This window comes from Scomber scombrus, chromosome 21, assembly GCF_963691925.1.
Source record: "Scomber scombrus chromosome 21, fScoSco1.1, whole genome shotgun sequence".
NCBI lineage: Eukaryota > Metazoa > Chordata > Actinopteri > Scombriformes > Scombridae > Scomber > Scomber scombrus.
The window spans coordinates 20,600,231-20,608,860 of record NC_084990.1 but is presented as its reverse complement, the minus strand read 5'-3'; positions in this window follow the sequence as shown (position 1 = coordinate 20,608,860).

Below are 8,630 nucleotides of genomic sequence, written 5' to 3'. Positions count from 1 at the left end.
TATAAAATAAATAAGGAGTTTTAAACTGTGAATCATGCAAAGATATACCAGTAGAGCCTCAGAATATAAATATAGAGCTTAACTATACAACATCTAGTATTCAAATCAAAGATCAATCCATGTAATGCAAATATTCAAGATGAAGATTATGCATCATTGTATACACTTTCATACCAACATACTTGGTATCCTTTGAAACTTTAGGATCTCTACAAGAATTTAAACTATTTGTGTTACTCAATACAAAATGGTTAAATTGGGAAATGTGTTCTTTTGGGATCGAAGTGATCTGACCCTATCAAATCTCTGCCATTACACTTTATCGATGGAAAGAAGGGGGTTGCATTAGATCTGCAGATCTGTAACTCTACACTTCCATCACTCTGGCTGACTGCCAGTCCTGCTCACTCCTTCACATACATGACTCCTTCATCTTGCTTTCCTCACACTGTCATCTCCCTAAGCCCATCTCTATGTATCCTGCCCTCCATCTCTCTCTCTCTCTCTCTCTCTCTCTCTCTCTCTCTCTCTCTCTCTCTCTCTCTCTCTCTCTCTCTCTCTCTCTCTCTCTCTCATTCTCTCTCTCTCTCTCTCTCTCTCGTGCCCTTTCTCTCACCCATCTTCATCTCTCATGCTCATCAGCTCTTTCCAGAATCGATAACTGGACAGCGTCGTCTTACAGACTTCCTCTCTTGGTGAGGACAAAGACGACAAATCACATCTACTATTAATCCCCGTGGATCTATCCCTCCACCAGCTCTGTCATGTGTATGATGGCTCTGTATGTCCACACTAAACCAGTTAAATCTGATATCTGATGTTGTATGTCATCCGGATGTTTTCAGAAAGATCGCCATCAAATTACAGAAATCCGCTCATACCTACTATACAGAGTGGGTTTTGATTTTATAATTCAGCATAGTTTACATTCTTAATATCACTCGGTTTCATTACTGAACAGGAAACTACTGCGTTAGCTGGGTGTGTGTTATTGAAACAGAGCATTAACTGAGCCTGCTTTATATTGTTTTCACAATCAACCATCTCCATTAGCAACAGAAACATGGAGAAAACAACAAGCAGCCCAAACAATCAAAGAGCCTTTGGTGTTTCTGTTGCTGCTGTAGCCCAGATGTGTGGTTACACGGTCGCTACATGCTTATCGGCTCTAAATGGTACATGGACTGCATTTGCATAGTGTTGTTTTTAACATTTTTTAAACAGTTTAATCCTGAATCTGCCTTTACTCTGCTGAGTTTCAGCTGCATAAATCTCCACGCTGTCCCCTCCAGGTCCTTGTGATCACACTAACTGTGTTTCAGTACAGTCAAACTTAAAATTCAGTAGTTCTCTTTTAAGTGTCTGTAGTCACACAATTGAATAACCATGAAATAGTGATTTATTGACTTTATTGTAACCGTAGTTACTTTTTGCAGAATTAAGTTTATTATTGTACACAATATCATTAACATCACTTTAACTATTATTTTATGTATATTTATAGGTTTATTTATAGGTAGGTTGCTTATTCATGTTCCCTCACTAGGTGTTATTTCACATCCAACCCGGTCACAATTTTAACATGGTGCCATCGTCTGACAAAATGAATATTAAAACAGGTTAAATGCACCATCTGTGCTGTGTGAGCAGCTATATTAGCATTTAAAATTAGGGATCACTGAGTTGGTTAGCGGCAGAAAGAAATGTATCCTCCTAACTTTACTGCCACACAGCCCCCTGATGATGTCATTGTTCTCCAAAAGTTTATTTTTCCTTATTGGCACTAAAACCAGTGGTCAGCATTTGGATTTTTACACCCTGGAGCTCTGTTTTCAGGTGAGAAAAACACCATGAAAGAGAGAAATAATGATTTATTTCTTTTACCTGACATAGTGTGGACATACTCTTTCTCTACTGTAGGTTACAATCTACTTATCAGCACAATAGTGTCATTTCTTAATGTTGCAGCAAAGGAGCCTGCTGTCTTAATTACCTCACACCTTTATAGACGATAGGGCCCCATGGAGACACCAACAACTGGACAAAGCCCTTTTCTGTGAATAGTATGTAGAATGTATCTGTGGGAACAGTAGCTCTGATGTGTGAAAATGACAAAGATAGAGTGTGACAAAAGGAGGCAGTAAAAGTTGTTGGCTTATTAGAGACAAAGAAAGAGGCAATTTTACTGCTATTTTAATTGAGGAAACATTGCCCATGCTTTTATCCATAATGAATGGAAAAGGCTTAATAAGACGGCCAGTGGTGAATGCGAGGGTCAAAACAGAAAGTGGCAAAACAAATGTTGCTTTGACTCCACTAGGTAACATAATTAAGATTAATTCTCCAGGCTGAAAAGATTGGTGAGATTGAGTTTGGTCTCTTTGAAGTGAGGGGTAGAAACATCAGTTGGGGTCAAGGAGGGAAACTTGTTTGCTTTGCGTGCCAAGTCTCTCACAAGTTCTCTTTGTTCTGTCAACTTCAATTTTCAACATGCACGCTCTCTCCAACTGCTACCATAAGGCAACTCCAATCTGTCGCTGCTGGCACCAGCCTGGAGTTCACCATTCTGTTTTTTTTTTTTTTTTTTTTTTTTTTACACAAGAGATCAGTTATCTGTTGCTTTATTAGCGTGGAAAGTCGTTCTGCATGAACGATAAACACCATGTTGACAATTGGAAAGAATTAAGCTTGGTTTAGTTGAATAACTGCCCGAGGATTTAGCACAACAAAGCAAGAAAGTGGTCCAGGCGCCAATCTAAACACAGGATAACAAAGACATGTCTGTGATAAGAGTTTGGATTTGGTGATGATGTGGTTGATCGCCTTGGCTGTTCTCATATAAGTCATTTCATCAAGGGTCACGTTTCAGTGAACTGTTGAGGTTTGGCTTGAAAGAGAAAGGCAACGCGCTGACAGTCTGAATAAGCTCATTTGAATATGCTTTGCACACAGGAAGTTATTGGTATCATTACTGCATTGATGTCAGAACGGCTCCTAAAATAAATTCAGATCAGATCAGGGTAATATGATTTGCCATAACTCATTTCAGCCTGTGTATTCTCTAATAATCGGAAACTGAATCCCTTTAATAGATTTATTTCTGTCTGAATCCCGAACGTTGAATTGTTTCATTCAGAATTTAAATAACACACTGTCTCCAGGTCTTATCAATGGTGACTGAGAGAGCAGGGGAGGAAGTGAGGGATAATTTCCTGCTTCCTCTCTCAGCAGAATGAGTTCATGTTCTCTCTGACAGTAGTGATAGCTACACACAATACAATACTACAATACTATACAATGCTACTACAATACTATGTAGTGTACATCTCAAAGAAAATGATCTGTGCAGAACACAGAACAATGTCTGTACCTACTGAATGTGTTCGGTCTATGAACACATCTGCCAGTGTGTAAAAAAGGAACTAATACTTATACTGTGTATTAAGGTAACTAAGAATTATTTTCAGTATCAACTAAACAACTTGATTAATATTTTGTTTTATTAAAAGTCAGCACATAGGGAAAATGTTTCCTTAAAGCCTAAACTCATCCAGTATGCTGGTCTGGGTTACACCAGCTGTTTATTTAAGAGCAGCATCATTTAGTTTGTGCATGAAGTTAATCTCAAGTACCTACTTCAAACTACTTAATAAATCAGGTTGCACCATTAAAACTTTAAAAAAAATTCTTAGCTAGTAAAGAGTTTAGTAATGTGTGAATCAGTTGCTAGGAAACATCCATAGTGCTGTCAACAACCAACAATTTATTTAAGCTTTATTTAATAAACAAAATACAAAAAGGCTGAAAATGATTAGAAAGCAAATAATTAACAAATAAAATAAGGGGGAATTGCATAGCATAAATGACAAAAAAACAGTTTAGTAAATTAATAAGATGCTGCTGCAGAGACTAAAAAGTCACCATGAAAAGCAAGTTGTGAGTAAGATAGTCAGCAGAATTTTCTATCTAATAAATTATTCACTGTGATGGTCATTAATTAAGGGTTCAATGCCAAAATGCATTTTAAAATCCTTCCATTATGCAGCCTGTGAGAGAACTCAAAACACTCCTCTTCTTCCTTCATTTCACCTGTTTTCCAGCAGTGATAACGCTTCCACTTCCATTGCTTTAAACAGCTCAATGAAGCCAAAATGATGCAAATTCCAAATCTAAAATTTTTTTTTTGAGCTAGTCCCACATACTAGTCCTGCAGTCTTGAACGCTCACAAACTGTATTAATCCGTGGCTGAAAATAGTCCCCAAAAAATGCAGTATTTACTCCTGTTTGAGTAACATTTGCTAAAAAAACTAAAGTCCCCAGCTGTGTGAAATGTCAGTTTGTGGCCTATTTATGAAAATCTTTATTGGAACAAATGGGCTTCATAGGCAGGGTAGGAAAATCAGGCAAAGTATTGCAGACTCACTCATTGTTATTTTTTGGTCTTTTCATAGGATTTGTTGACAATAGATCAAATATAAACACCAACATCAGCCTTATCCTTTAATATTGGTGTGTTTTCAACTACACCAACAGACAAATGGGGAAAAATTTAATCTCATGTAATGAAAGAGGAACTGGTAGCACACAAACCGCGTATATTCATGCATCACAAATGCTGGAGTACCCTATGTGTATCTAGAAACATTTGAGAGTACAAAGGATAACAACTCCCCCTTTCTTTCATTTACAGGTATGAAGAATAGGGAGCTGTTGGAGGTGTCCCATGGGCATGTTTGTCCTCTGGCCCTTCAGCCTGTGTGTCTCTGCTCTGCACACAGATGCACTGGGAGGGAAAAGAAAGACCGTCTAAAAATAAAGTGACACATACCACCAGCAAAACAACAACCAAACCAACCAATAAATAAAAAGAAGAGGACAAAGACGAGCGTTTCCTTGTTTGTGTCTCTTTCACCCTGCCTGACTCCCTCTTTATGCCCCATTTCTGTTTCTCTGTCCTCAATACATGCTGAGAGGAGGTCATGTCCCAGTCTGGAAAAGTCCTTCATCTGTATGTGGAAGTGAGGCCTGCCCCAGATCAGAGTGGAGGGAAAGGGGAATTTGCAAAAAATGAAGAAGGGATTGCTCAGGGGCGTTCAGTTCAGGGTAGTCCTGCAAAGCCCGTGTCTCATCTTGCGAACCAGACTGTCGCAAAGACCTCCAAAGGTCACCATCTGGTTCAGGACTGCACACACAGCCAGTCTCCATCTCCGAGCACTGCTAGCTTTCAGCGTCAGCAAGCCGGCAGCTCCCAGTCTCCGTCAATCACCAAGCGCTGGAGTTCACCCTGTGATGGAGCCATCTGCTCTTCACCAACGCCATCTTCTGGAAAGATTGCTGTCCCTCACGCATCTCCCAACTGCCAGAGGTTTAATAAGGAGGAAGTCAGCGATGGGAAAAGGTCTGTGGTTACGTTCAGTTACATTGAGAAATCTAATGTAAAGACCTTGGACAGTCCACGTAACTCAATATGTGAGAGAGGGACCAGGGAAGAAAGATCCACCCCCTCTCACTATCGCAAAAGGCTTACCGACCAAGTTTGGTTCGGGAGTCCCAATTCTTCTTGCTGCTCCAGTCCCAAGTTGACTTTCCGATCTCCAGGATCTCCAGGATCTCCAGGAAGTCACCAGCAGACGTCCTCACCTGGCCTTCGCCAACCAGCCTTGGACCTCATCGGCAGGGCAGCTACCCAAAGGGCTGTGGAGGAGTTTGGCTCCCCTTTACTGAGGATTAAACTAGCCCATGCACTTGAGCACACCTCATCCTCACGCTGCAACCAACAGCCACGCTGTCAGTCCTGGGCTGGGTCTCCTGTTCAGCGTCAGAACATCTGTGTAAACCCCAAAGACAGGAGCCAGGCTAGTTGTGGGCTGCCTCGGAGCCCAGCATCAGACCAGCTATCATCCCAGTCCAGGCAGTCTCCGCTATCGAGGCCTGGGTCCTGTGTCAAGTCCCAGAGTCCTCTTCACTGGTCAAGAGAGGACAGAGCTGTTGTAGGCAGTCCAGCCACCAAAAGACATGTTCAAAGGGTTTGTACCAGGAGCACTTCACCGCAGGGAGCAATCCTTCAACTTGGCAATAATGTCGTAGAGGGCTTAAATCAGTTAAGTGACAGTAAATCTTCCTCTCCAGCTCACAGCCCTGAAGTTGCCCGCAAGCTTGCAGAGGAAGCAACCAAAGTATCTTCTATTTTCACAGAGGCCAGGAAGTCCTCACTGCACAATGCTTTGGGTGAGCTTGCAAGCAGCTCAAACTATGGAGAATTTCACAATTCAGCTCCAAATGCACAACATTATAAGCAAACGCTTAAGATGAACATCCCTTTAAACGACCAACACATGCCAGCATCTGAAAGTACAGAGTCTCACCAGCCTGAAAACTCCATCTTGCAGTCACATTCACTCGAAACAAACTCCCATAATAGTTATGAAACACACCAGGAGGACTACATTCAGAGATCCCAGCATCAGAGCTCACTTTCAGCGGCTCAGAGTTCTCCCGCCCTTCCGTCACGTATCCTCCGTCCCTCTCATCCTCCCACTGAACTCAGCTCTCCCATGAGGGACCCCAGGCTATTCCAATCTGAGCTCCGTGCACCGGACACCCCCACCCTGCATCGCTGTCAGCTCCCACAGTACACTGGAGACTCCTGGTCCCCCAGCCTGGACAGGAGGGGTGACCTGAGCTGTTTTGAGAGAACGGACTGCACAGAGCTTGCTCGCCGGCTCTTCATCAATCAGAGTGTTGAAGAGGCACCGGTCAGCTGGACATCTAGGCAGCAGTGGGAGAATCACGTGACGAATGGCCCAAGGCCAAACAGTGATCCTGGATTTAGGTCCAGCAGTGACCAAACTGATCATCAGTCCGGTCAGCGCCGTAGACCACTCAGCCCCACAGCTCAGCAGAAACGGGCTGAGCAAAGAAGGAGAGAGATCCTTCTTCTGGGACCAGTGGTGCTGGACTCTCCTGAGGAGGATGAGGATTGTGATGAGGAAGGAGAGCGAAATGAGGTGGAGGGTTATAGAGCAGGACAACAACCACGCCTACAGAGAGTGGAAGAACCTCCAGAGGTGGAACAGAACGCAGCAATGGCAGGGCCGTCCTCGCGGAGCTCCAGTGGGGTGACGGGCAGCTTGGGGGAAAGGGACTGTGTGTCCCCAGAGTCCAGTCAGTCTAGTCACCAGAGCAATGAGACTGGGGCCGCCACCTCAGGAATACAGGTGTGTGCTGGGTCAACTTTGGAAACCATAAAGCTATAAGTTACGCTGTTGATTTTGATACAAAAAAATATTTTATTTAATATAGAGACTTTAGAGTTGAAGGAATAGTTAGACTTTTTTGGAAATACGCATTCTGCTCCAGAATTAGAGAAAACTGACAGCACCTCTAAAGCTTTCTGATTAACGTGATGTATCTCATTTGTTTAATACCTATGGGGAGTAACTTGTTGAAACTATTTCTTTCAACAACATACTTAAGCTTTCCTGCTAAAGCCTTCTTATCTAACTTACAAACATGAACATGCATCTAGTCCTGTACCCTAACTTGTTGAATGAGCCACCAAATTAACCATGGAAACGTACACCGCTGATATCAGTTAGCAGACTAGAGATTAGCTGCTCAGTTGCAGCACATTACACAGATGTACACATACCTGCAAATGTGACTTTGCTCCATATAATGCTGGTTGCTCTTCAGTACCACTGCTTGGTACTTAAATGAGAACTGTCAATGTATTTAAAAGCAAAAAGGGATTACCAAATGTGTTTCAGTTTGACTTTAAAGCAGGTAACTCCTCCTAAAACTACAGCTTTTTGTTTTAACATGACTTTGAGTTAGATGAACCAAATGCAATCATGTTAAATAATAAGCTTTAGAGGTGTTTCTACATAGACTTTTTAAATGTGGAGAGAGACAGATAGGCTAGCTGTTTCCTCCTGCCACCAGTGTTTATGCTAAGCTAGGCTAATCACCTCCTGGCTCCACCTCTATATTTAAAGCAGAGAGCTTGACATGGATCTTCTCATGTAATTCTCTGCAAATAGGCATATTTCCCAAAATATCATATATAAGTCTTTGAATAGTGCACTGCAGAAATGGCCTCAAGTTTGTCTCTGTGTCTTTCAGACGGACAGTGGCTGTGCAGTGCCTGTGCCCTCGCTCCACTGTCAGAGGATCGCACGTGCCAAGTGGGAGTTTTTGTTCGGTACCCCTGCTGAGGAGGCTGCTAGCAGGGGGGAGAAACGTAAGCATGTCCTCCACTATTTCATCTAGTAACTGCAGATCAGCTTCCTTGCTATGCCAGTGTTGAATAAAGGGAGTTTTTAATTAATTTATCTTAATTCTTTATAAGGATATAATTTCGGTGGGATCTTAAGGAGATAAAGAAGCCAGAGGAGTAGTACTGCTGGTTGTATCACTGTATTTCATTTAGGGCAATTCAGATGTAATATCTCACTCATTGCCTTTAGGGCTGGGTATCACTGGAAAAAAATGTATGTTAGTGCAGATATAATACCTTTTATATCTAATTTTACGTTGCCAAAACTGTCCTAAAAGAAGCTTCTCCAGTGTTATGTTTAAACACAAAGCAGTCGTGCAAGAACTGTACCTACTTTTACTTTACAAGTTA